The sequence below is a fragment of the Monodelphis domestica genome, chromosome 6, assembly GCF_027887165.1.
Source record: "Monodelphis domestica isolate mMonDom1 chromosome 6, mMonDom1.pri, whole genome shotgun sequence".
NCBI classification, from domain to species: Eukaryota; Metazoa; Chordata; class Mammalia; order Didelphimorphia; family Didelphidae; genus Monodelphis; species Monodelphis domestica.
Window position 1 is genome coordinate 73,851,371 of NC_077232.1, and position 26,051 is coordinate 73,877,421.

At 36.5% G+C, this 26,051-nt stretch overlaps 1 protein-coding gene and 1 long non-coding RNA gene across 9 annotated transcripts in view; one reads left to right on the top strand and one right to left on the bottom strand.

The window, feature by feature from the left end:
- The window catches only part of PTPRA (protein tyrosine phosphatase receptor type A), a 192,288-nt gene that overhangs the window by 106,169 nt on the left and 60,068 nt on the right, over positions 1-26,051 (bottom strand). For 7 of the 8 annotated variants that reach the window (XM_007496947.2, XM_007496946.2, XM_056803583.1 and 4 more), the window contains one exon: positions 4,072-4,227. The gene's annotated coding sequence lies outside the window, so the exon portion shown is untranslated. Of the gene's footprint in view, positions 1-4,071; positions 4,228-15,159; positions 15,372-26,051 lie in introns of those variants that run through there. The other variant, XM_056803578.1, reaches the window with a different exon arrangement.
- LOC107649380 (uncharacterized) overlaps positions 15,519-26,051 on the top strand; it is a 30,709-nt gene continuing 20,176 nt past the window's right edge. The window contains exons 1-2 of the long non-coding RNA XR_001623091.2: positions 15,519-15,600; positions 25,243-25,339. This is a non-coding gene — a long non-coding RNA (uncharacterized LOC107649380). The remainder of the gene's footprint in view (positions 15,601-25,242; positions 25,340-26,051) is intronic.

Sequence of the window (26,051 nt, forward strand, 5' to 3'; positions counted from 1 at the left end):
CACATTCTATGGTGGAGACAAAAAACAAAGTATTAAAAAGGAACTATTTAAAAAAATAAACAATGACCATACCAAATTTTGATCTTGCCCCAAAGACAAACACCTAACAATCATATTGTTAGTTTAACACATGGTATTCTAATAAATGTAGTGTTTTTCCTCCATGGCAACAGATGTACTAAGAGAGGAGTCAGTGAAGGATAATAAAGGCTTTTTTTATTTTAATTTCTACCATCCATCATTCATGGTTCACAATACCAACAGCAGCTTCATTTTTAAACATGAAAGACAATGCTTTATTATTTTCACATAACTAAAGCCTTTCATTCACTGAAAAAACAGACACATGTAAAAAAAAAGAAAAACAAAGACACTTTCTTAAGTAGTCATGGCCAGAATCCAACCGCTGAGACTCACTAAGTTATTTCTTCTTGCAATACATATTATATCCAATCCCAAAGTATGTTTGACAAATGAAGATTAAATTACTACAAATTAAAATGAATCTCAAGTAAGAAAGCCACAACAACTAGGTAACACTAAGTACCATGTAGAGGGCTACAGAAGACTGAATAAGTCTACAGAGTAACACAGAAGGCCACAATCTATAATCCCTGAAGTGGCAGACATCTACCATTTATCCTCAATTTCTGCTGATGTCTTCCTCAGATAAGGCATAAACTTCATGTCACAAGTTCCTCCTAGCCACATACCTATTTAAGGAGCTATGCATAAGAGACAAGTCACAAAGGCACTGCTAAGTTTTCTATCTAGTGCTACTTTGAGGAATAAAAACCTCTTAAGGAGAGCTATACACTGGTTCAGTGACGGGACAATATTCTATAACTGTGAAAAGGGGATGATAATAGCATCTACCTCACAAGGTTATTGCAAGGATCATATTAGTAATATTTGTAAAGTGCCTAGAACAGTCCCCAGCCCAAATTAGGTGCTTAATAAAAGCTGGCTTTCTTCCTTCATATCACCATTGTAAATTTTAGAACTATTCTACCCTAATCAGACCATTCTTTAGAAGATTTGATTTAGCTGTTTCCTGATCAGTAACAATAGAGATACTTGGAATAACAGAATCAGGTCTTGGGAAGTCCACATTTCTCCACCCTACTCAGTTTAACAAGGTCAGGATGCCTGCACCATACTCAAGATTAAGTATCTGGTTAAAAAAAAGGCAGACAGGTGCAGAAAACAGCTGACAGACTCGTGGGCTGTCCTAAGTAAAGCTAAGCTATCATTGGTACAGATGAGATGCAGAAAAGTGATGTAAAAACATCTATATAAGGCACATCACTTACTGTCTCTCCCTTTTCCCTGGAGAGGCAACTCTAGCTGGCAGAATGCTAGGTGTTCTGACATCTTGGGAGTGGTGGCAGTTATTTGTCTGGGTTTTGGCAGTGAATTTTGTCCTTGACCTGATTCAGGTTCAGGCATATCAGCTGAGCCCCTTTTGGAGTTCAGGTTGATTCCTTCCTCCTTCACACTTCAAACCCTTACTTTCTAGATCTTCTAATCTTCCCAATTGGTACCAGCCAGGCAGGAGGAGGAATCCTTCACCCTTTCCTTCTCCCTTCTTCTTAATCTTCTCCACTATATCAATTAAATCACCATAAAATTTCCAGCTGATTTGGGTATTTTATTATTTGGTATTTCCCCTGGCGACCATTAAAATGTAGATTTTAAGTCACAATGCTAAAATTATCCTCACAGTTTTGGCTGACCACGTTGGTTGTGACGAAATACCCTCAATCTTCTTAACTTTCCAAAACCTTTTTTCTACTGTGACTATCCCTTTTTATAGCTTATTTTGATCAGCTGTAAAGGTAAGTAAATTTGGATTTTTTTTTTCTCTTTTCTCCCTCTCTCCTTAAATTAGATAGAGCACAGCTATTTTAAATCTTAGCAACAGGGCCCTAAGGTCCTAGCTGGGAGAACTGTTTCTAAATCTCCTTTCCCTTAGGGAACAACTGCCTAGATTAGGAGTGGGGAAAACCTGTAAAAAGTTTTTACTTTGTCCTGCTCCCCACGTGTTTTGTGAAGACCGCTAGAAAAATAATTACAAAATATATATATAAATGAACACTACATTCTTCGACATTTATATGACAGTTGAAGAATTAGGGACATTGAGGAATATAGCATACCTCCAATTTTTTATATTAATAGGTAATGTCATTTTTTTACTCCTCAATACTTGTTTAGATGCTAAAATTAAAAAAAATTGAGGATAAAATGCAAACCCAATTAGACAATTTAAAATGTTTCTTACAGGATCAATTGGCAAACATCCACCCTACCAGAAACAGACCTGTTTCTGAACCTTTGAATGAAGAAATTTCCTTCCCCAAAATAGAGATGGAAAACACCTTCCCTATAGCTCAGCTAATAGACTGGGTCTCTCATGATCAGCAAATCTTGGCTGAATTTAATCCCCAAAAGCCTTCCCCTGAAATCCCAGTTTCTCATGTTCTTTCTCCTACACAAAACCAAATTCCAGCCCAAAGGAGTTCTTGTCCTTGCACATTTTTTTACCATTGCTTCCTATAGCATACCTCAAAAACTCAGAAATGTGAGGCTTAAGGGTGGTAAAGCTGAATTTGGATATAATTTCAGTGTTGGTGGAAATGTACTATGAAGTTGCTATTTTCCAATGGTGTAATTCACTTTTGACATGTTATAATTAGAACCTTGGTTGGTTGTTCTATTAAATGGACACATAACATCATTTTTTAAAAATTCCATCCTGAGATAACTGGTTACAAAATATAGGTGAGCTACTGCAAAGTCACTTAAAAGTAATAAGAATTTTATTATGGTTTGCCTTTATTTGGGATGGATTGATAAGTGCTTTCAGAATGATCAAGGAAAGTTATTAAAGAAGGTATATTTTACACTAAATTCTTTAGGGACCCATTTTGGCAAAAATTAACCACAGAATGTCAAGAGTTGTAAGAGGTCATAAATTATTTAGTCCAACCACCATATTTTTATTGATGATGAGACCTAGAGGCAAGCACAGCAATCTAGCAGTGAAACCTGGTTTATTTCTACCACACCATACTAGCCTATTTATTCATCTACCTTTAAAAATAGTTATACTATAATACATGAATAAAATGTAATATTACTGTTCTGTAAGAAATGATGGGTGTGATGAATTCACAGAAACTTGGAAAGATATATATAAACTGGTACACAGTGAAGTAAGCACAGTCAAGAAAAAAAAATAAAACACAATAGCTATAACAAAATAGAAAGAATAAACACACACACACACACACACACACACACACACACACACACACACACAAATCAAAGTGCATGTAACAAAATTTTAAAGATCTAGAATGACTCAAATGAAGAGCAATTAATGGACATCCCCAACACACCCATTCATGGAAGAGAGAAATCCTCAGATATTATACATTCCACATGTTTTTTGGACTAATTTCAATGTACTGATTTTTTTCTTGCCTTCAAAAATAGTATTTGTTAGATGACTTTTAGGAAGGGTCAATTAGAGATAACTATGATGATTTTAAAAATAAAAAGCATTCATAAAAGCTAATTTTTAAAAAAACAGGCATATTAATACTTGTCCTGTACATGAAATAACCTACAAAGCACCATACACATTTAAAATGACATTAGTATAGATGAAGGACTAAGAAAGTATGAGTCCAATTGTACTCTTATTCTGACTGAACTACATTTGGAGTAGTATGTGGCTCTAATTGCCACATTTTAAGAAAAGTACTAAAGACAGCATCTAAAGAAGAGCAATCAGGCTAGTGAGGAGCTGAGAATGCATATCATATGACAATCAGTTGAAGGAACTAGAAATTTTTAGACTAGAAAAGAAAATATTTAGGAGAGACATGATAGTTATCTTCAAGTATGTTAGAGGCTTCATGTGGAAGAAATGATCAGACCTGTACTACTTGGCCCTCAAGGAAGAACTAAGAACAATAGATAGGAGTTACAAAGAGGTATATTTAGTATTCACACAATGAAAAGATCCTTACAATTAAGTTACCCCAAAGTAGAAATGGTTACCTGGAAAGGCAGTAGGTTAAGTAACCTCTTGATGGAATTCTTTAAGCAAAGTCTGGATAAGTGCTTTTCAGGTCTATTGTAGAGTGGATTCTTGTTCAGGTAGGAGTTGGACTAGATATCCTCTGTGGTTTCTTCAAATTCTGAGATTTTGTGATTCTATGAAAGGAAGAATCCAAACAAAAAATGAGCAATTTATTTATGAGCATTTTACTTTACAAACTAAAGGAAACAGATAATGATAACAATAGTTCACATTTTTACAGTGTTGTGGATTTCAAAACACCTTTCTCTAACTCCAGGAGATAGGTTTAGTTTTAAGGATGTCATCAACAAACCCTGTCTTCCACACATATACACACAGTTATACAATGTCTATCTGTGTTTCCTCTCCTTCCCTCTACCCTCCAAAAAAAGGAAAGCAACAACAATTTTCCAAATATATGACTTTCTGAAAAGATCCAATCAAGATAAGCTCCCTCTAAAACTACCTTGGGAATAATATCTCAATGGAAAACATCACCAAATAGAGCATTTAATCAATAAACAGAAGAGGAATAAAATGAACAAATTCTAATGAGGTTTTTGGTATGTGCACATGTGCACACACACACACACACACACACGATACCAACAAAGGATGATCCTATAAGCTCTGAGTCTGAATCAGTGCTGGTGCTAATCCTCCTTTCTATAGCCCCATCTAGGACTGAAGGTCTCTTTCCTGGACCTTATTCCAGGTGTGGTCAGGGTCTGTTCCTTGCTCATCATTCTAGTATTGAACTGTGACAGGGGTCTCAACGAACACAATAATATAACCCAGGCAGCTCCACTCAAAGTGCAAGAAGGCTCAGAGAGTGCAATATGTACCTCAGCACCTTCTCCAGGACCACAAGAAGGGGCAAATACTGGCTGTATGTAGCTCAGCATCCCAAATCAGAACTGTGGCAGGGCGTAAACTCCCTCTAGATTTAGGACTGATCAAAAGGGCAGAGACCATGGATCCTGTCACCAATTATTCCTAGCTAAGAGAGTGAATCAAAGTTCCTAGTCTCCTAAGAGAGGGTATGGGTTAAAAGAACCTCAAAATAAAATTCACAATAATTACAATTAAAACCACAGAAAAATAAATAATAATTTGGTCAAATGGTCTCTAAGAATAAACAGAACATCAATGGTTACCTAAAAGTGAAGGAAGTTGCTCAGATCCCCTACATCTACTCTACGGAACATTCAGAAGTTCATACCAACCAAATAATGATCAAGAAATCCAATGAGAAACTACAGTGAGTGACATCATTTACTCCAGAACTACATTTAAAAAGTCAGGAAGAAGCATAAGCATAATAGAAAAGGAAAAATGCCAGCAAAACCAACACCAGCACACCCACAGACAGGATATGTATAGCCTGCAAGACACTGTCCAGAGGAAAAGAGAGCAGAAAATCAGAACAACCACAGAGTGGGGACCTTAGAAAACTTAAAGAAAAGCAGTAATCAGTGCAATGTGAACCACTGTGTGCCACAATGCTCTGTCCAAGGCAGCCTAGACTCAGGGTTCCTGGAGCCCCTAACATTCTGTCTTAAGATACTAAACAAAGTCCTGAAGATACAGTTCTCTAAAGCTCAAAGATGGGGACCAGGGGAGCAATTTCCAAGTAGTGGATGTCAGTGCAAGAATTCAAGGGATCTAAGACTAAACTAGTCAGGGCTAATTACCATCAAAAAACATTGCAGTCTTAGCACAAAGCCCTTAAGTCAAAGAAAATGTCATCCAGTTTTCAAAAATCAATACAAATCTATCTCCTTAAGAACTATAAGCAGGTATTCAAAGGGAAAAACAATCAGATTTTTTCAACAAAGATGAAATGAATATCCAGAAGAAATAATGAGCTTTTAAAAAAATTACAGAGAATAAATAGCTTAGAAAGGTAGTAAACTTTACTGAAGAAATGGCATCCCTGAATAATAGAAGAGAGCAATCAGAAATCAATGAAGCAACAATTAATATTAGAACACAAAATATTTTTTTTAAATAGAAGAAAATATAAAGTACAAAAAATTGACCTGGAGACAATTGTGAGGACTTATGAAAAAGAATGCTATCCACCTCTAGAAAAAGAACTGTTGGAGCAAATGCAGATGAAAACATATGATTTTATCACTTATTTATTTGGGTATATGTTTGGGGGTTTTGGTTCTATAAGATTATTTGCTTACAAAAATGAATAATATGGAAATATGTTTTACATGATAATACATGTATAACCCATACTGAATTGCTTGTCAGTTCCAGGAGTGGGGAGGGAAGAAGGGAGAGAGACAATATGAATCATATAACTTTGGAAAACATGTGGAAAATTGTTATTAAAATCAAAAATTAAAAATTTTTTAACTGACCTAGAAAATAGGTCCAGGAGAAATAATTTTAAAATCAGCAGACTCGATGAAAAAATCATGATAAAAGGGCCTAAATGCTATATTTCAAGAAATCATAAGTAATAATTACTCATATATATTAGAACCAAACAGCATTTTCCTTTCCTATTTGAAATAGCTTGTAACTATAAGGAATGAATCTAAAAATATTATTCTTTTCCAAATAACAATACTTTGTATTGGTTCCCCAAAATCATGTCTCTACATGGATGTGCAATAATGTACATGTGCAATAATGATCACATAATCACAACAGGCAAAGACTAGTACTCTCTGTCAGCCATAATTAGGCCTGCATTTCAAATCACTTTTCTTTTAAAAATGTATTACTGATGCTTTGTATTTTTACATTCCTATTACTTCCCAATACCGTCTCCCCATAGAATTGCCCCTGCAACAAAGAAAAACACAGATAACCAGATCCTACATCAATCAATTCACTTCCTGAATCTAAAAGCCTATAACTAAATATAAGATGCTCTTTTTAAAAGCAACCTAAGTCAGGGGCAGCTGGGTAGCTCAGTGGATTGAGAGCCAGGCCTAGAGATGGGATTGCCTCAGACACTTCCTAGCTGTGTGACCCTGGGCAAGTCACTTAACCCCAATTGCCTAGCCCTTGTCACTCTTCTGCCTTGGAACCAATACATAGTGCAGAAGGTAAAGGTTTTTGCAAATAAATAAATGAAAGCATCCTAAGGAGCAGATAGGTAGTACAGTGGATAGAAAACTAGGTCTGGAGTTGGGAAGAGCTGGATTCAAATATGGCCTCAGGCACTTCCTAGCTGTGTGACCTTGGATAAGTTTTTAAATGAAATTAAATTAAACTCATGATTGCATAGCCCTTGTCACTCTTCTATTCCTAGAACTAATACTAAGACAGAAGAAAAAAGCCTTAAAAAAATAAATAAATGGAAGCATCCTACTTGAAATTGCCACTGCATGAAATGGGGTCTATTTCAAAGAGGCAATACTACATTAAATCATCAAGTCATTCTAGAATATAATAAAAAGAGTACTGCACTAGGAATCAGGGGACTTAAGTCTGAATCCCAACTCTATGATTAATCAGTCACATGACCATGGGTGTCATGTGACCTCTCTAAACCTCAGTACCTCAATAGTAAATGAAACTGAAGTAGATGGCTGCTCCCTAGTTCTAATAACCTGTAATCTAGAGCCTAGTTCTAAAACTACATTCCCATACTTTTTTCAGTTAAACCCCTCTATAAGAATCCTTGGATAGACGCCAACATCCTTTTCCCTCACACTACCTGTAAACATATTTTCTGTTCTACTCATATGGCACTGGTTTTATTTCTGAGCACAATGTATCTTTCTTTTCTTTTTTTTTTAACAGGCTGTTTTCTGGACCACCATCTTATCACTTCCCATATCAGTTGGTTCCCTCTTTCATTTATTCCCTTAACATCATACTCTGTGTCTAGGCACTGAACCAGGAATTGGAAGAAAACCGGCAATACCTAATCCCTGCTTAAAGACTTTACAATTGAGTAGGGAAGAAAATGTGTATACATGGAACAAGAATACAACAAAAGCAAGCACTCAAAACACCAAATAACTTGTTACCAAGGAGGTCAAAGCACTATAGAGTTGTAAGCAGAGAAACGGTTGCTGGGCTGAGTCAACAATGGCTTCCATGGGATCTTTTTGAACTGGGTTTTGAAAGAAGTAATGAACAAATTATTTTCAGGCTCTACCTCATCACTTCTATGTTCCATGAACTGTGTGTTCTATTCTAAGTTGGTAATTGTATTAATCAACTCTGTAAGCATTTTAAAAAGAATATAAAATTAGAATTTCTCAGTCAAGTTGTGACTTTTTAATATTAAGAACTGGCAACTAACAAAAATCATGTATGGATAAAATGAAGAAGTACCACATACATTTTCTCTTATAATTCGGCAGTAACTTACTGTCACTCTGGTCTTTCTGGTTTCAATCAGGGAGTTTCCTCCCAAACCAGTTCTGCTTAACTAGTTAAAGTACTTTAGCAAATCCCATGTAAACACAGTTTGCTTATTAGAGTTTACTTCTGAAAAAAAAAATACAAAACACTGATTTCTTTAAAATATCAAATCAACAGCACTAAGTGATTTCTTAAAAACAAACCAAGGGCCTTTATTTTCATTGATTGTGTTTTGCTGACATTGTGTTTTGTTTTCTGTTTTACTTGAAGTATAAAGAGTCCTTAGCCCTCCAACCAAGGAATTACATATACATAACAGCTTTCATACAAGCCAAACCTAAAAAATCTAGTTATTGCTTTGCTAAAAAGTAATCTCTGATTCAATTCTTTAAAAAAAAAAAAACTTGTGGGAATTAAAAAGTAGTTGTAACTTGGAAGGGGGATGTGTATCTAGGTAGTTAACAATGGCCAGTTAGGAAATGAGAAATAGTACTGAACTATTGAACAGTTGGAACATCAAAATCCCTTCTAAGAAAATGCTACCTTTTGAAAAAGTTTAATCCTCTACTTGCTGCATCAGGAAAAATTCACGAGGTATTCTAAATGTACAATTCAATTTAATTCCAAAAGTATCTTTTAAGGGTAAAAGAAAGTTTAAATTGTATAAGGTTAAACTAAATTGGGACCCAAATTAAAATTTATGATTGAATAATGCAAGGCAAGTTGTACATACAGTGTGCAAAAGGGCAATCTTTGTAAGGAACAGTAGACCAAGCTAATGAACCCCATAAATATAGATTGTAAATTCCTAAAAGGCAGATACAATCTTTTTCCCCCAATTCCTAGAATGCCCTGTCTCTCCATATCTGCTGAATGAAACTAGATTTAGATGAAACCACTAAATTCTTCCATAGGTGGAACAATCCCTCATATAGAATCATGGAATTAAAAAACCCCAATAGGATATAAAAAGATCATCTTGTCTAATTCCCTAATAAGAAACTAAGACCTATGTGTAGCTTCATTTACTAGTTTAGTTTTTTATTCATTACTATCATATAGTTCATTGGAAGCTATTCCCCCAATTCACATTCACACTGGAGGGTTGTGCTCCAAAGGGAAACTACTACCTTTGGAGTCCAGGTACTCTGTGGGTCTAAAGTCCTAAAACTATGGCTTACACATCAAAATTACTTGTTAGCAGCACAGTTAGCCCAAAACAAAGGCAATTTACGAAAATGGCATAGTAAAAACAATAGCTACAAAACCAGAGGAAGGGGGTGCTTTTCCAACAAATACAACATAGTGTCAGTGGGAAAAGTAGGACACAACTAGCATATGCTGGTAGTAAGGCATACCATAAGGAACTACAGGGCAAAAGCAACTAACACTTCAATAATAAAGGGCTTCAACAACTTTCTCTTCTCCAGGTGTCTTTATTTTGCTACCCCATCCCACCCCCACTAGGTGCTGAGATGGCCAGGTTGATTGCATCTGCTTTTCTCAAAAGCTCAATTCTTGACTGCCAAGACTAATTCTCTTCTTCTGTGGCTCTCACTCCATTGCTGGGGATCACACCCCTTTGTAACCACTTCCACTCACTATTCTCCTGATTGCTTCCTATAGGACACAGTATCTCTCAAGGAAGAATAACTCCAATGGAAGTTGGAGGGAAGGGGTAAGGCGGGAGTTAAAAACTACTGCTCTCTGGTAGAAGCACAATGATCACTCTCCACAAAGCTAATTCATGCCTTTCTCCCTATCAGTGGCAAGCTGTCCCTTTAACCCCATCAAAGAAAATTGCACATTTCCTAAAGGGAAAAATTATTGCTTCAATGTAGTTTAACACATCAACACTTCCTTATCTCTGCCCCTTCTGTGATTTTGGTGGATGGGGGAGTGGGGAACCTCTCTTCCCCCATAGAAAAAGTCAGTCTGTCCTAGAGTAATCAGAAACAGCAAACTACATTTGGAGGAATGGGATTTAACTTCAGTACAGTCACTTGGAAGAGTAAATATATTATCTGAATTATTTCACAAGTTATATCATGACTTGGATTTTTTTAACCAGGATCTGTGATTTGATCAGTGTAGCCAAGTTTCATCATGAAAACTCCCTCCACTGATACTGATTAGGACATATCTAATTTGGTGTCTTAGAGAGTTGTCTGAGATGATGTTTGAATGGTTTTCCTACTGTCACATAGCTAGAGTGTGTGGGCAATGAGAAACCAGATCCTCCTAACTCTAAGTTAGTATTCTATCCACTCTGCTTCTCTTGACCCAGTAATGGAAATGGTATGTCGAGGAATGTAACAGGCTTTCCCATATCTGTCTGTTCCCAATAGCAACTAAATGAGGACAACAGTCTCTATTTCTATAGCACTTAAAGTTTGCAAATGCTGCCCTTAACAAAAATTCAAGGATTAAGTATCGCAAGTATTATTAGCTGTCCCTATTATCCTGAAAAGGAAACTGAGATTCAATAAGTGACCTGGCTTTGGTCAAATGGTATTTAGAACTGAGATTCAAACCTAGATCTGAATCCAAATCCAGTGTTCTTTGAACTATCGTTGGCAGTCTCTTTACCTAATGAAACCTTATTCTAAACTTGCAGCCAAGACAACTGCCTAAAAAGTAGTTTAATTTAATTTAATTTTAACAGAACAAACAGAAATCAATGATTCCAAGAGAGAGAGTAAAAAATATTAGAACAAAGATTGAAAAAAATGGGAGAAAATGGAAGGTATTTTATTTCCAGATCAGTTATATTTGATGTTTGTTGTGTAAAAAATAGACTTGAATCCAGGACTTCAATCCCCAGAATTCCTTGCTCCACTTTCCCAGAATGCTTTGTAATATCACTGAATTCTCACCTGGGCCGAGAGTGAGATGGGGTATTTAAAACTGGTTGTGAATAGGCTCGGCCTCTTTTGGACTTCCATTTTGGAGCAGACGCATCTCTTTCATGATGTGAGGTTATCCTGTCTAGGCCCCTCTGGCCTAGGCATGTGCTTTCTTATTCTGTATTTTCTTTAATCCTTAACCTTTAATAAACCTCATAAAATATAATACTCCTTGCAGAGAGAAACTAATTTCTATCTTGCCTCAGTCTCCCCTAAATTTTAATCTTTATAGTTGCCTGTTGTCCTTATTCATTTGCTTATACTCATACCCAATCTCCCCCCCTTCCTTAAAAAAGCTTCACTTAATCCTGTCATACCCTCAAGCTACCATCCTATATTTCTCTTTTTTTTATAGCCCAAGTTCTAGAAAAAGCAGTTTATCTATTTGCCTCTACTTTCTTACCTCTCAAATATTTATAATCTGACTTCTTACCTCACTCAACTCACTACCAATGATGTATTAATTGCCAAATCCAATGGTCTTTTCTCAGTCCTTATCTTTCTTGACCTCCATACACTTGACACTTTCTTCCCAGTCACCCTCTATGAGGATTTTCATGACACTGTTCTCTTCTAGTTCTCTTCCTTATCTAGCTGTTCCCTCTCAGATTCCTTTGAAGGATCATCATCCTTATTCAATATACTTTGGCTGACCATACTCTCAGCACTCTTCTTTCTCTATAAAATCATTAGCTCTCATGGGTTCAATTACCATCTCTACGAAGATGACTCCCAGCTCTCTTTATCCAAGCCTAGTTGTCTTTCTGAATTTCAATCTTACATTATCAACTGCCTATATATCTCAAACTCATAATGTTGAAAATTGAACTCCATCTCCTTCCAAAACTCTTCCCTCTTTCTAAAATATCTATTATTGTTAAGGGCATCACTTTCATTTCCAATCACCAAGATTTGTGACTTTGGAGTAATTCCCAATTCTTTGCTTTTCCACATTCTTCATATATAATTGCTTAATTTTTAAAGTCTTAATTTTTTCTCCATTCTACATCTCATGATTCTATTCATTTTACTCAAGCAATAACTCATACAAGTTTTCCCAAGTTTCTCTGAATTCTTCAACATAATATATTCCATTATATGCATATGGCACAATTTATTCAGTCATGTCCCAATTGATGGGTACCCCCCAACCCTGTGGCAGTCTAGTTTTTTGCTACCATAATTATAAAGTACAGATGATCTTGTATATAATGAATCTTTCCCCTCTGACTTTGATTACTTTGGGGGCATATATCTAGAAGTGGTATTGTACTGGAAGAAAAGATAGTAAGAGATAACCCACTGAAAATAGCCAAAGATAGAATAAAATACCTAGGAGTATACTTGCTGAAACAAACCCAGAAATTATGTGTACATAATTATAAAATATTTTATACAAATAAAGTCAGATTTAAATAAATGGAGAATTATTAATTATTCAGGGGTAGGAAGAGCTAACATAATTAAAAATGATAATCCTAATTAACCCAATCTACTTATTCAATGCTATATCAATTAAATTATAAAAATATTATTTAATTGAACTAGGAAAATGATAACAAAATTCATTTGGAAGAAGAAAATATCAAGAATATCAAAGGAATTAATAAAAATGTAAAAGAAGTAAGTCTAGCAGTATCAGGTTTCAAACTGTATTATAAAGCAATAATTATTAAAAACATCTGGTACTCACTAAAAACTAGAAAAGTAGATCAATGGAACAGAATAGACATATAACAAAGGATGGTAAAAGATTATTAGTAACCTTGTGTTTGACAAAAATAAAGATCCAAACTTTTGAGATGAGAATGTAGAATTTAGTGACTGTGTACAATTTCAAATAGTCTTTTAGAACAGTTAGGCCAATTCAGTTCTACCAATTATGTATTAGTGTACCTATCTTTGAGTACCATGACTCTTCCAATATTTGCCATTTTGATCTTTTGCCTGCCTGTTCATATCTTTTAAAAATATATCTATTAGAGAGACAGCTAGGTGATTCAGTTGATAAGAATCAGGAGCACCTGGGTTTAGATCTGGCCTCATGCATTTCCTAGCTTTGGTAACTTGGGCAAGCCACTTAACCACAACTGCCTAACCCAACACTTATCATCAACTCTGAGATAGAAGGTAAGAGGGGAGGGGAGGGGAGGGGAGGGGAGGGGAGGGAAGGGGAGGGAAGGGGAGGGAAGAGGAGGGAAGGGAAGGGGAGGGGAGGGAAGGGAAGAGAAGGGAAGGGAAGGGGAGGGGAGGGAAGGGAAGGGAAGGGAAGGGAAGGGAAGTTACAAAAAAAGAAAGTATTTCCTTCCATTTTCCTCTAATTTTTTAAAACTATATTAATTTTATGTTTAGGTTATATATCTATTTGGAGTTTATTATGGTATATAGTGTAAAATGTTATAGGTCTAATTTTTCCCAGGCTGCTTTCCAATTCTCCCAGCAGTTAGTGTCAAAAAAGGAAAACCTTACTCTATTATTTGATCCTTGAATTTAACATACCTTGTGCTACTAAATCTGATTCTTTCTAGGTCTTGTTTACATAATCGTTGTTCCATTAATCAACTTTTCTATTTTTTAATCAGTGTAAATAGCTTTGGCAATTATTGTGTTAGAGTATAGTTTGAGATCTGGTAATGCTATAGCTCTCCTTTTATTCCTTCTTAGAAAATTATTTCCTTTGTGAATCTTGACCATTTTAGTTCCTCTGGATAAACTTTGCTATCATTTTGCCAAGTTTCATAATGTAACCCTTGGGTAGTTCAATTGTTATGGCATGAAATCTGTAAATTAATTTAGATATCATCATTTTCTTATATTAACAGTCCAACCATGAACAATTCTTATCTTTAAAAATTATTTAAGTTTTTATTTCTATAAAGTATTTTGTAGTTGTATTCATTGAAGTTTTAGGTATATCTTAGTCAGGTGAATCCCAGAATGTTACACATTTTGTAGTTACCTTAAAATGGAACTTTTTCTATCTCTTCTCATTGGGTTTTGTTAGTAATTACTAAATAAATAAATAATTTTTAGAAGGCTGGTATGAACTAATACAAAGTGAAATGAATTGAACCAGGAAAACAATTTACATGACATCAGAATTCTGATCAATGCAGTGATAAATAATGTCTTATGAGAACTGATAAGGGAACATACTTTCTTCCTTTTGGCAAGGAAGTGATAAACTACAGGTGAAGAATGACACAAAAAAATTTTGGATATAACCACCATGTTGTTAAAAGAAAAAACTTCTATGAGGGAAAATAATGACTTTTAGAGAGAAAAGATAAATATACAAAAGAAAAAAGAAAGAAAAGAGCATCAATAAAACTAAAATACACAGCAGGGAAAAAATTCAGAAGGGGGAACAAACAAGCAAGGCAACTTTGTTATTATGTTAAATATGTTAATATTAATTTGCCCTTTTAAAAAATAAAATCTTCATAAAAGATAATGAATTCACATACAACCTTTTGTTATTTTAATTTTAGAATATAATTATTAAATCATTAATAAAAAATTTAAAGACTATTATATACATATACATGTACATATGGGTACATGTATCCATTTTTATGTGTATATAAGTACATATACACATATATATCCATCCTCTTCTTTGGAGGGCTTGTCATACCCTTCTAGGGCATCTCTCCTGCCTCTGACCCCCACCTGATACCCAGCTCTCACTTGTGGCTCCTACTAGCTGCTAGCATGCGGCAGTGGCCATACCCCGGGCAACGACTTCGACAGGCCGGCTAAACCTTGTGAGGGTAGCCATCGGGTCGTAGACCCCTGGTGAACCAAGGCTTTGCTCACCCAGCATGTGAAGACTGCTTCGGTTGAACAGATGGAAACCAATAAGAGGGTTCAACGGCTGAGATGGCGACGCAGCAAAGCACTGTGGAGTGCTTAGTGCGTGTTGGAGCACAAAGGACAACATGGCCATCCAATGCAGCTGAGGAAGTCTCCAGGTGTAACGATTTTTCGTGCCATTAGACTCAGGCTTCCAACGCCGAGAGAGTGGGACTGTCTCTGTGCATCAACTTTTCCACTTAAATCTCCTTCACGCACAAGTGTCTTTGTGCACACTCATCTACATCACAGATGAAAGCTCACAATGACAATCATCATCCTCGGTTACCGAGAGACTACTACTACACATATATATCCATCCTCTTCTTTTCACTTATACATTTATTACCCTTGCTCAGATCACTCTTCACCTCAACTATTGCAGTAACCCATGGCTGGCACATAGTAAGTTTTTACTGACTAATTTACAACCCCAGCTAACTCTATTAACAACTCTCAGAAGAACAAGAACTATACCCTATTTTCTTCTATATCCCTCTCCCTTCCTCATCTCCAGGATACTAGCATATAGCAGATGTTCCCTAAGTAGTGGCTAACTTCATTACAAGAAGTTAAGTGGCATATTAAAGAATGCTGGATTTGGAATCAGGAAGACCTGGGTGCAAATCTGGCTTCAGACACTAGCTAGGTATGTAACATTGGGCAACTTCTCTTAGCCTCAATTACTTCATGTGTAAAATAGAAATAACAATATCACTTTCCTCCCAGAATCAAATGAGATAACATATATAAAGTTCTTTGCAAAGCTTCAAGCACCATATCAATGCTAAGAGGTACTGATTATGACCATGATGACGAGCCTTTACTACCTTCACCCTACCCTCGTCCATTCATAAGAAAGGTAGTAGAGACTTCCGGGTAATCATGGCTGCAATCTAGACGCCACACGCTTCCTCTCCCCAGCACCGAAAGAAATAGACTACATCAAAGGAGCATAAAAACCACCTTTGGAGGATCAGAAGGACTCCCCAGTACTCCCCCGTACCCTACAGAGGCGAAGGTACGTGGGGTTTTAACATTTCCACACTATAATAAGAAGGAGGAAAAGCTTGCACAGAAACATGAACTGAGCTGCCCTTCCCCCACCCCCACCCCCACCAAACCAAAGTGAGCTACCGGAGTGCTCACTGGGACAGCGAGTGAGTGGGGAACATCTCAGTCGGGGGGGGGGCGGCGGCACTCCAGGGTCCTTGGGATCTGGGGACTTCCAGGAAAAAAACGTCTCAGGGCGGTTTCACGGGAGAATCCTGCTCTGATCACATTGGGCCCAGGGAGCCATACTCGGGGCGGTTGCGCTGAGCATCAGGGCAGAGCTAAACACCAGGGGTGGACCACGTGCTGATTATCTGGGCGGAGCTGAACACCTGGGCAGTTTGGCTATGATCAGGGGCTCAGCCCTCTAAGAAACCTTGGAGCTGGGAAGAACTAGTCTGAGGCAACCTAAATTCACAGAAAACCCGCCCATATCACCCAGACCCCAGACCAAAAAGGAAAAGGGAATAAAACCACCAAAGGAATGGCTCACATGGCCCAAAATCAAGCCTCCAGGAAGAAAGGGAAAAAGGTGACTATTGGAAACTTTTATGGTGGAAGTACCAAAGGAAAAGAAGAGAATGAGGATGAAATCTAAAAAAAATCAGAACATGCCTCCCAAAATGGAAACTATCCACAAGCTCTGGAAGATCTCAAACTGGAACTTACCCAAAAGATGGAAACCTGGAAAGAAAAATGGGAGAAAGAGATCAGCAGTCTGACAGATAAGACTGCTCAATTGGGAAAAGAGCTCGAAGCATCCAATAGAAGGGCAGACAAATCTGAAAAGCAAAACCAGTCCCTAACGACCAGAATTAAGCAACTCGAAGAAAGTGAGATCATAAAACAGCAAGAATCAATAAAGCAAACCCAAAAAATTAATGAATTAGAAGAAAACATAAAATATCTCACTGAAAAGGTCACATACTTGGAAAACAGAGGAAGAAGAGACAACCTCCGAATTATCGATCTCCCAGAAAAAACAGAAATAAACAATAAACCCGATGTTAGTCTACAGGAGATTATAAAAGAAAATTGCCCACACGTTCTGGAGCAAGGGGGCAAAATAGAAATAGAAAGGGTTCATAGAACAACCTCTATACTAAATCCCCAAAAGACAACCCCTAGGAATGTAATTGCCAAATTCAAGAGCTTCCAAGAAAAGGAGAAAATCCTACAAGAAGCCAAGAAGAGGAGCTTCAGATATAGGGGGCTCCCATAAGGATCACACATGACTTAGCGGCTAACACACTAAGAGACCGCAAAGCATGGAACACGATATTTAGAAAGGCAAGAAAGCTGGGTCTCCAACCAAGAATCAACTACCCAGCAAAACTGACTATATACTTCCAGGGGAAAGTATGGGCATTCAACAAAATAGAAGATTTCCAAACATTTGCTAAGAAAAGACCAGAACTTAGTGGAAAATTTGATATCCAAGCACAGAAAGCAAAAGAAACATGAAAAGGTAAATATGAAAGAAAGGGAAAAGGAGATAAATCTTATCTTTTTCTTTAAGTCAAACTCTCTTCTATAAGGACTACATTTACATCAAATTATATATATATTAATATGTGGGGAAAATATTTTGTGTAACTCTTCAAAAATTGTATGCATCATTTCTGCTCTTAGTACCCTCTAGGTACAGTAGCACTGGGGTACGGATGGGTTTGTGGATAGTAGAGTAACACTGTTTTTCAACTTGGAATACATAGCTCATATGCCCTCTCTATCAATAAAAATGTGGAGTACTGTGGAAAAAAAAAATTGTATGCATCATAAGAGTAGTTAGAAGAAACATGCATAGGGAAAGATTGGGGCATTAAGAAGATTTGGGGAAAGTGGGGGCAAAGAAAAGAAAAGGGAAGGGGGGAACCATCGATAACACTAAGATTTACTTCAAGAAATAGGGGGGGACTTAATAGAATAATCTTTCCCATATAAAGATACACATGGGAAGGGGAGGGGAAGAACTCTCATATGAGGAGAGGAAGAGAGCATGAAATGGAATTACTTAAACCTTACTCTCAGTGAAATCAAATCTGAGAGGGAAGAACATCTAGATCTAGTGGGATCCTGAATTCTATCTTATCCAATAGGGCAAGAAAGAAAGGAAAATTAAGGAGGGGGGGAGGGAGTATAAAAAGGGAGGGAAGGAGAGGGGGGAGGGGAAAGGAACATAAAAAGGGAGGGGGCTAGAAAGGGAAGCATCTCAAGGGAGGGGACTAGGGGGACTGACCTAAAGTAAATCACTGGTTCAAAAGGAGATAGCTAAAGAAGAAAGGTCAGAACTAGGGGAAGATATCAAAATGCCAGCGAATCCACAAATGACAATCATAACTTTGAACGCAAATGGGATGAACTCACGCATAAAACGTAGACAAATAGCAGATTGGATTAGAACCCAAAGCCCTACCATTTGTTGTCTTCAAGAAACACATATGAGGCGGGTTGACACTCACAAGGTTAGAATTAAAGGTTGGAGTAAGACCTTTTGGGCCTCAACTGATAGAAAGAAGGCAGGAGTTGCAATCATGATATCTGACAAAGCCAAAGCAAAAATAGACCTGATCAAAAGGGATAAGGAAGGTAAATATATTCCGTTAAAAGGGAGTATAGACAATGAGGAAATATCACTAATCAACATGTATGCACCAAATGGTATAGCATCCAAATTTTTAATACAGAAACTAGGAGAATTGAAGAAAGAAATAGACAGTAAAACCATATTAGTGGGAGACTTGAACCAACCACTATCAAATTTAGATAAATCAAACCAAAAAATAAACAAGAAAGAGGTAAAAGAGGTGAATGAAATCTTAGAAAAATTAGAGTTAATAGACATATGGAGAAAAATAAATAGGGACAAAAAAGGAATACAACTTCTTTTCAACACCACATGGCACATTCACAAAAATAGATCATACACTAGGTCACAGAAACATGGCACTCAAATGCAGAAAAGCAGAAATAATAAATACAGCCTTTTCAGATCACAAGGCAATAACAATATTGATCGGTAAGGGTACATGGAGAGACAAATCAAAAATTAATTGGAAATTAAATAATATGATACTCCAAAATAGGTTAGTTAGAGAAGAAATCATAGAAACAATTAATAATTTCATTGAGGAAAATGACAACGGCGAGACATCCTTTCAAACCTTATGGGATGCAGCCAAGGCTTAGAGGAAAATTCATATCCCTGAGTGCATATATTAACAAATTAGGGAGGACAGAGATCAAGGAATTGGAAATGCAAATCAAAAAATTTGAGAACGAACAAATTAAAAACCCCCAGAAGAAAACCAAACTAGAGATCCTAAAAATTAAGGGAGAAATTAATAAAATAGAAAGTGACAGAACTATTGAGTAATAAATAAGACTAGAAGCTGGTACTTTGAAAAAACAGACAAAATAGACAAAGTACTGGTCAATCTAATTTAAAAAAGGAAAGAAGAAAGGCAAATTAACAGCATCAAGAATGAAAAGAGGGACATCACCTCCGATGAAGAGGAAATTAAGGCAATCATTAAAAACTACTTTGCCCAACTATATGGCAATAAATATACCAACCTAGGTGATATGGATGAATATTTACAAAAATATAAGTTGCCTAGACTAACAGAAGAAGAAATAGATTTCTTAAATAATCCCATATCAGAAAAAGAAATCCAACAGGCCATCAAATAACTTCCTAAGAAAAAATCCCCAGGGCCTGATGGATTCACCAGTGAATTCTATCAAACATTCAAAGAACAGCTAACTCCGATACTATACAAACTATTTGACATAATAAGCAAAGAGGGAGTTCTATCAAACTCCTTTTATGACACAAACATGGTACTAATTCCAAAGCCAGGCAGGACAAAAACAGAGAAAGAAAATTATAGACCAATCTCCCTAATGAATATAGATGCAAAAATCTTAAATAGGATACTAGCAAAAAGACTCTAGCAAGTGATCAGAAGGGTCATCCACCATGATCAAGTAGGATTTATACCAGGGATGCAGGGCTGGTTCAATATTAGGAAAACTATCCACATAATTGACCACATCAACAAGCAAACCAACAAGAACCACATGATTATCTCAATAGATGCAGAAAAAGCCTTTGATAAAATACAACACCCATTCCTACTAAAAACACTAGAAAGCATAGGAATAGAAGGGTCGTTCCTAAAAATAATAAACAGCATATATCTAAAACCATCAACTAATATCATTTGCAATGGGGATAAACTAAATCCATTCCCATTAAGATCAGGAGTGAAACAAGGATGCTCATTATCACCTCTATTATTTGACATTGTATTAGAAACACTAGCAGTAGCAATTAGAGAAGAAAAAGAAATTGAAGGTATTCAAATAGGCAAGGAGGAGACCAAATTATCGCTCTTTGCAGATGACATGATGGTCTACTTAACGAATCCTAGAGATTCAACCAAAAAGCTAATCGAAATAATCAACAACTTTAGCAAAGTTGTAGGATACAAAATAAACCCACATAAGTCATCAGTATTTCTATATAATTCCAACACAGCTCAGCAGCAAGAACTAGAAAGAGAAATCCCATTCAAAATTACCTTAGACAAAATAAAATACTTAGGAATCTATCTCCCGAGACAAACACAGGAACTATATGAACACAACTACAAAACACTTTCCACACAACTAAAACTAGACTTGAACAATTGGAAGAACATTAACTGCTCATGGGTAGGACGAGCCAATATAATAAAAATGACCATCCTACCCAAACTCATCTATCTATTTAGTGCCATACCCATAGAACTTTCAAAAAAAAAATTTTTACTGATTTAGAAAAAACCATAACAAAGTTCACTTGGAAGAACAAAAGATCAAGGATATCCAGGGAGATAATGAAAAAAAATACAAAGGAAGGGGGCCTTGCAGTCCCAGATCTCAGACTATATTATAAAGCAGCAGTCACCAAAGCAATCTGGTACTGGCTAAGAGACAGAAAGGAGGATCAGTGGAACAGACTGGGGGCAAGCGACCTCAGTAAGACAGTATATGACAAACCCAAAGATCCCAGCTTTTGGGACAAAAACCCACTATTTCATAAAAACTGCTGGGAAAATTGGAGGACAGTGTGGGAAAGATTAGGTTTGGATCAACACCTCACACCCTACACCAAGATAAATTCAAAATGGGTGAATGACTTGAACATAAAGAAGGAAACTATAAGAAAATTAGGCAAACACAGAATACCATACATGTCAGACCTTTGGGAAGGGAAAGACTTCAAAACCAAGCAAGACTTAGAAAGAGTTACAAAAAGCAAAATAAATAATCTGGAATACATCAAATTAAAAAGTTTTTGTACAAACAAAACCAATGTAACCAAAATCAGAAGGGTAGCAACAAATTGGGAAACAATCTTCATAAAAACCTCTGACAAAGCTTAATTACTCAAATTTACAAAGAACTAAATCAATTGTACAAAAAATCAAGCCATTCTCCAATTGATAAATGGGCAAGGGACATGAACAGGCAATTCTCAGCCAAAGAAATCAAAACTATTAATAAGCACATGAAAAAGTGCTCTACATCTCTTATAATCAGAGAGATGCAAATCAAAACAACTCTGAGGTATCACCTCACACCTAGCAGATTGGCTAACATGACAGCTATGGAAAGTAATGAATGCTGGAGGGGATGTGGCAAAGTGGGGACACTAATTCATTGCTGGTGGAGTTGCGAATTGATCCAACCATTCTGGAGGGCAATTTGGAACTATGCCCAAAGGGTGATAAAAGACTGTCTGCCCTTTGATCCAGTCATAGCACTGCTGGGTTTGTACCCCAAAGAGATAATAAGGAAAAAGACTTGTACAAGAATATTCATAGCTGCACTCTTTGTGGTGGCCAAAAATTGGAAAACGAGGCGATGCCCATCAATTGGGGAATGGCTGAACAAATTGTGGTATATGTTGGTGATGGAATACTATTGTGCTAAACGGAATAATAAAGTAGAGGAATTCCATGGAGACTGGAACAACCTCCAGAAAGTGATGCAGAGTGAAAGGAGCAGAACCAGGAAAACATTGTACACAGAGACTGATACATTGTGGTACAATCGAAGGTGATGGACTTCTCCATTAGTGGCAATGCAATGTCCCTGAACAATCTGCAGGGATCTTAAAAATACTATCCACAAGCAGAGGACAAACTGTGGGAGTAAAAACACCGATGAAAAGCAACTGCTTGACTACAGGGGTTGAGGGGATATGAATAAGGAGAGACTCTAAATGAACACTCTAATGCAAATACCAACAACAGGGAAATGAGTTCGAGTCAAGAACACATGTGATAACCAGTGGAATCGTGCATCGGCTATGGGAGAGGGAAAGGTGGTGGGAGGGGGTGCGGGGAGGAAAAGAAAATGATCTTTGTCTCCAGTGAATAATGTTTGGAAATGACCAAATAAAATAATGTTTAAAATTAAAAAAAAGAAAGAAAAAAGAAAGGTAGTAGAGAATAACAAATTAATGCAGTGGCTAATCCTACCTGACAAAAACTTAGGATTATAACTGCCTTCTTTACCACAAGGTCTGTCTAGTGTTTAGGACATTTTCTGTCTCTTGCTTCCAATTCATTCAAGGGATTCTACCTAGTAGACAGCATTGGCAGATTCATGTTCACACCTGATTTCTAATTTGAATCTTGGAACCAATTTAGTCTACAAACTTCCCAACAAATGATAGGCCCCCAGGCCTATGGTTAGCAAATTCCTACCTCCTGCTCTTTATCCCTATGATTTAGCACTGCAGTCTGCTTAAGTAAAATTTATTTCACTGAACTCCCTTTAGTCCTTCCTTACTACACCCCCTATGATCCTCTATTCTCTGAAAGCATCTTCTACATCTACCCATCTACCTCTTAACAAATTCCTTTTCATCCTAAATCTTTTCTGGTACTCACAAAACCTTTTTCCTGAAAACCCCATGTTCCCCTACTTTCTAATGCTGATTCTCCTACTTTTAATGACCTCATAATACAGCAGACCAAAAGAAATTTGTATATTCTTTGCTCTCTCACTATCTCCAATACAGTTAGGTTGAGGTAAAGACTAGAAAAAGACAGGGCCCAATCTAAATTATGCCAGGCAAGTTAATTTGTGTCCAGAGTGACATAATTTAGTTTAAAATTTCTGTGTTCTGTACTTTACTTAGGTCTACATCGTTTTTATTTTTTTCCTACTAGAAATGCCTTGATATCAGCAGGGACTACGTCATCTCTATTTTTACATTCCTTGGCACAGTACCATGAATACATTAAGTGCTTAATAAATTGTGTTCATGGAATTAAAAAACCTATTCCTTCCCTCTATGAAGTGTTCCTATGGGCTGATAAACTCCATCCCAATCCTTACTCAGCTATTATTCAGCATTCCCTAAACTATTAATATATGTATCTACTCTCAGATCTAAATTATTGGTAGAAGGGAAGAGAGGTGATAGGGAATCTAAAAAAAAAATTTCTAGTAGATCTAGAAATATGCAATATGGTCTTAGATCAAGACTAAGATGGTGCAATAGAAAGGAGTCAGAAAAAAATGGGATTTTATTCTACTGACTAGCTCTAAGTCATTTCCTGTCTGGACTCAGGTATCATTCTTGCCAAAAAAAAGGATTTTGATTAGATGATCTCTGAGGTTCTTCCCAGTTTTAAAATTCTATGACTCTGTACCAGTTAACAAAAGGATTGTGTGATTCTGATGTGAATTTTAAATTTTAAATTTTTTTCCTTCTACAAATCCCTTACACCCACAGACCATATGGAGAAAGTCATTTGCCAAGATTTTCCACAGATGAGCTTCTGCAGCTGCTTGAGATTATAAATACTCCATTAAGATCTCTAAGTCAATGAAGGTCCTATTTTGAAGTCTGCTTAAAGCTTTAACCAAACCAAAGTTGAAAATACATTAATATGAACCAGTCCTTTGGCCTCATCCCTTAATTCCTATGAGATATGCTATGCCTATAAAAAAAAATCAACTCTAATTTCTAATGGTTTTTTAAAATAACTCTTAAATGTTCTACATATTAAAATGGAGCCACAGTACAATACAAGATGTTTCTGAATGTATTCAACCCTAATTTCCTATCCTTTCTCTTTTCTCTTCCTTTATCAACCTCCTCTGGAGGACTTCATCATGTCCCAGGAACCTCTTTAGTCTGGAAGATGGCATTAGCCTGAGAAACAAACTCACACAGTAGCAGTACTTTCTGCCCCAGGTGCCCCTTATTCTGATTGGAAGGTGTAGGGCTCCACCCAAAACCTCCATATAAGCTAATCATCTTTTTATTTCCCACCATGCTGCACTCCTCTGGACTTTTCCATTAAGCATCCATTGGATACCTTTTGCTTCTGCCTTTTTTTCTTTTGAATACTGTTTTTTCCTATTAAAATGCAAGTCCTTTGGGGTCAGGGTGATTTTTTTATTGTATTTGTATTCTCTGAGCTCGGAACAGTATAAAAAAAAGTGCCTAAAGAAAGGCCAAAATTTAAAAAAACAAAAAAATTTTCCATCTTATTATCAATCAAATAAAAGATAAGAACAGATTCTTCTAACTCTAAAATAGAAAGAAATGATGAAGGGAAATAGTGAAGAATTTGGACATTAAACATCCATTCCCTTTAAAAAGAAGTATGGCTTTCCTTTACTAACATAAGAAATGTCATATTAAACCAAATTATAGTTCATCACCCCAATTCTGTCTCCAACCGCTCCACAAAAAGACAAGAAAAATATGACTGCCCAATATGACAGTAATCTCAAGATTAAATATGCATTCCCCCAAATTGCTAGCTTCTCCTTAATCCCTTATTATGGATATCTGATCCAATTGATTTTAAAAGTTCTGCTTGCCTTTCTGATATTAGCCTTTGTTTTTTACTCAACATATAAAAAGTATAAGAAATAAGAAATATATTTAAAGATATTTTCCACTTATTTTTATTTCAGTAATGATTGGAATTCAAGTCTCAAGTCTCTCTTTAAATTGATCCTCTAATGGTACTGGCTAAGAGACAAAAAGGAGGATCAATGGAATAGATTTGGGGTTAGTGACCTCAGCAAGACTGTCTATGATAAGCCCAAAGATCCCAGCTTTTGGGACCAAAATCCACTATTTGATAAAAACTGCTGGTAAAATTGGAAGACAGTATGGGAGAGATTAGGCTTGGATCAACATCTCACACCCTACACCAAGATAAACTCAGAATGGGTGAATGACTTGACTATAAAGAAGGAAACTATAAGTAAATTAAGTGAGCACTGAATAGTATACATGCCAGATCTTTGGGAAAGGAAAGATTTTTTTTTTTAAAACCCTTACCTTCAGTCTTGGAGTCAATACTGTGTATTGGCTCCAAGAGAGAATAATGGTAAGGGCTAGGAAATGGGGGTCAAATGACTTGTCCAGGGTCATACAGCTGGGAAGTGTCTGAGGCCAGATTTGAACCCAGAACCTCCCATCTCTAGGCCTGGCTCTCAATCCACTGAGCTACCCAGCTGCCCCCAAGGAAAGATTTTAAGACCAAGCAAGAGTTAGAGAAAAAAATCACAAAATGTAAAATAAATAATTTTGATTATATTAAATTTAAAAGGTTTTGTACCAACAAAACCAATGCAACCAAAATTAGAAGGGAAGCAACAGATTGGGAAAAAATCTTTATAACAAAAACTTCTGACAAAGGTCTAATTACTCAAATTTATAAAGAGCTAAATCAATTATACAAAAAAATCAAGCCATTCTCCAACTGATAAGTGGG